The sequence below is a fragment of the Meleagris gallopavo genome, chromosome 6 (assembly GCF_905368555.1).
Source record: "Meleagris gallopavo chromosome 6, MGAL_WU_HG_1.1, whole genome shotgun sequence".
In the NCBI taxonomy this organism is placed as follows: domain Eukaryota; kingdom Metazoa; phylum Chordata; class Aves; order Galliformes; family Phasianidae; genus Meleagris; species Meleagris gallopavo.
Window position 1 is genome coordinate 9,571,486 of NC_139409.1, and position 3,691 is coordinate 9,575,176.

Here is a 3,691-nt window from a genome sequence, read left to right on the forward strand (position 1 = left end):
CCTTTGGGCAATTTTGGAATACATATTTTTCACAGAATCAACTGTGGTTAAAATGCACTGACTCATATAATAGAAACTTAACACTCAAGTGACATAAGCTAAATCACTATCCACTCATATTAGTAACTATTATAAAGTATCACCTCTAGATCATAAGCCAGCAAATCCTGGCAACAAAGCTGAAATATTTTAAATATACAAAATGCCAGAAAGTTTTGGACAAAGTTCTGCTTTTATTTTCCACTTTATGAACATGCTTTGAAAGCTTTTTCTATTTAGAACATAAATATTAATAGTGTTTTTATTGGATTTTGTCATCTCACAGATGGGAAAATTAAGTTTTCAGTAGCTAAATAAGTTAACAGGAACAGAATTCTTGAATCAGATGGCTCATTTCTTACAACTGTTTTAAAATGCTATTATTAATCTGTCAGCCTATATTTGCTGTCAAGATTGGGAGAACAGGAATAGCATGACTCTGCTTTTGTACCAGAATATTTATTTTTAATTGCACTGAATGTGACCATCCTACCAAATACAATTTTGCTTTAATTAATCATAGCTGTCATTTAGCTAAGATGTGAAAGGCACAGGAGCACCATAGCTTCCACAGCAAAGGGGGGATGCTGAAACAGCTAGAATATGTATAGCAGAAAATAGCTAAATCATAAAATTATTCTTTTTATAGGCAGATGGTTTGGTTTTTTTTTTCCTGAAGGAGTAGAAAGTATATCTACATTTGTTCTACGTGTTGCAATTTGCTGGAATAAAGCAGGCAAATACTAAGGTTTCATTGAATTCATTGAAAGGTTGAAATCGGCCTATCTGTAGAATTCACAGTCAGGAAGTGAGCAGAATTTGGCTGTCAGTGGCACACAAAACTAGGAAGAGGCATGAAGATGCTGGAACAGGAAGACAGCTAATGAGCTGTATCTTCATTGCTGGCTTAATTTCCTATCAGGTTTATCAGGACTCTATTCATGCACAAGTGCTTGTCCATGCATTTCTGAGCCTGTGAGGTCACTGTGAGGAAGAAAGTATTTCCATTTACAGCTGCCCATGAAAAGTCATGAAAACAAATGTCAGCTGTCTTCTCTTTAGCGATCCTTAATTTTTTAGAAACCATATTGATATAAAATCTTTAATTCTCGAGGTAGGCCTCTCTGTGCCTTACTGAAACCGTTTGAGAAGGGCTTACTTCTCATACTTACAATGGTGGGTTTGGTTAGATGGTTTGGATTGGAAGGGGCCCTTAAGATCATCCAGTTCCAATCCTGTTAGATGCAGGGAGACCTCCCACTAGATCAGCTGGCTCACAGCTCCATCCACCTTGGCACCAAGTCCCTCTGCATAACTTTATCATGCATTGTTCTGGACTCTTCCAGGAGTGGCTGAGACGTCACTTAATTTAAGGGCAGTGCTTAATTGTCCCTCGCGTGTTGTCTGGGCTCACAGCCACCTGGGCGTCATCCCTTACACCACCCTGTGACTCAAACACTCTGAGGTCTTCAGTAAGGATGATTTGCACATTGTGACTACTGGGAGGAAAGGAAGAGAGGACACAAGACATACATTTAATGATTGCAAGGCCTGTCATTAGAAACAAAAATCCCAGATGTTGCTATACAACTGTAAGTAACACCCAGATTCATGAGTTTCTTGCAAAATGCTCAACTGATCCATCAGTGCATTCAGTGATGCTGTTAGTTTGAGGATAATGGAGAATGTGGAATACCCACTGAATCCCTTCCTCCTTGGCTCAAGAGGAAGCCCCTTGTAGCTGTAAAGTGTGAGCCACTGATGCTTTAATTTCCTCTCGAAGGCAAAGTGTGCTGAACCATCTTGAGACCTTTTACTGTGTTTTCCCCAGTGGCTGCTGTGAAGTCAGTGGCCACGGTGAGACCAGATCCATGTTGTGGTGGGAGTGAAGTTATAATTTCCCCCCGACAGTTTAAATGGACTGATATAACTCATCTGCCAGGAGTGCCACAATATTTCTTTATCCCAAATATGCAGGAGAGGCACTTTATTTGGTCTGTGCTAAGTCATAAATGACCTTGTGAACAGGAGTTTTTCCCCTGCTGGACAGACACACCTGTGTTATCCATTGGTCAATTTGTCCTCCTGGAAAAGGGGAGTTTGGGAGTCTGGGCCTGAGCAAGGCTGTCCTGTAGTCAGGTCAGTTTGCTGTTAAGGTGATGGTCTTATCATGCAAGTGTTTGAGCTGATTCCAGGCATAACACAGATAGAAGCTTCTTGTTGGTCAGCTATCTGGGGAAAGTTCTCTTTACAAAGGGAAATAAAAGTACGTTGTCACTGTCTGAGTCTGTCACTGTCTGAGCTTCATAAATTGCAGTGTGCTTTGCACCATTTGCTGTGCCTCCAGTTGTTAAAACTGAAGCAAAGCTCACTTAAAACAATGGTTACATCTGAGGGGATTTCACAGGTGGAAATCAGGAATCAACACATCAAAGCATGACAAAAGCAATGATATCAAATACAGAAATCGCACCCTCAATTGCAGTTTGCAAAAGCTTACCATGAAGTGGCAAATGAATACATATATTTAAAGAAAAACCTCTTCTTTTCTTTTTTACTTCTTTAGCCCAGCCATGACCAGCAAATTGTTTAAGAAGTCAGCAAATGCTGACTCCTTCCTTGCATGCTTTCCACAGCCTTTTCCCTGCAAACGCTGTGATTTACCAAGGTTTTCCTTTTTGTGTTCTGCAGCCACTGGTAGCAATCTCACTACACAGGTGATGAAATTATATTGATCAATGGGATCAGTTTGGGCTGTTTCAAGTGTTTTAATCGATCAGTGGTAGAGGGAGCTGGGGGTTTTACTACAGCAGACACTGCATTGGCAGTAGTAAAGCAGTCTCTGTGTCTGACTATGTCCAGTAATGAAGCGGTTCACATTGAAAAACTTTTTTATATACTTCATAGACTGAAACCAATGGAAATGTTTATGTGCAAAATTTGTCCTCTAAAAACCGTGAGGTTTGGAAAGTAAATTTCTCCCAACAGGTCTTTATTTTTTCCTGTTTTCATTTACTTGTGTTTATAGGCATTGATCACCCATTGCCTCCAGACACACACTCCTCTCTCTGTTTGCTTTCAGAATCTATATTGTTTTCTCCTGTATAGTCAACACTACTATGGTTTGATGTCAGCTAATGGGACACTTCAGAGAGGTCAAAGCATTCAATCTCTGTTCAGTAGTTTAAGGCGGAAAAGTTTCTCTGAACAAGTGTTGAAGAAAATAGTTTGTAAATTCAGTAAAATGCCCTGGGTGAACTGAATCACAGAATCACAGAATCACAGAACTGAACTGAGCTGCACAAAAAGAAAATTACTGTGTGTCCGTCTCTACCTGCTCACAGTGTCCAGACCTGGGCACCCTGCCTCACTCCTGAGGTGCCAGTTCTGTACCCTGCAGGAATCGTGGAGTCTTCAGCAACAATGATGGCCTTCAATCTGAGTGCAAGGAAACTGGACTTTTGTCTTCAATAGGTTATTGACAGTGCCACATACAGATCAATAAATTACTAATATGCCCCTTCTTTGCTCTGTCTGCAAGGATGGGTTATGCCAAGCACTGCGAACAATCACATACCCATGTTATTGAGGAAGCACAAGGAGCCTGCTGCTCTAAACCATCTGAATTCCCATCCTCCAAGCATTTCCCGTG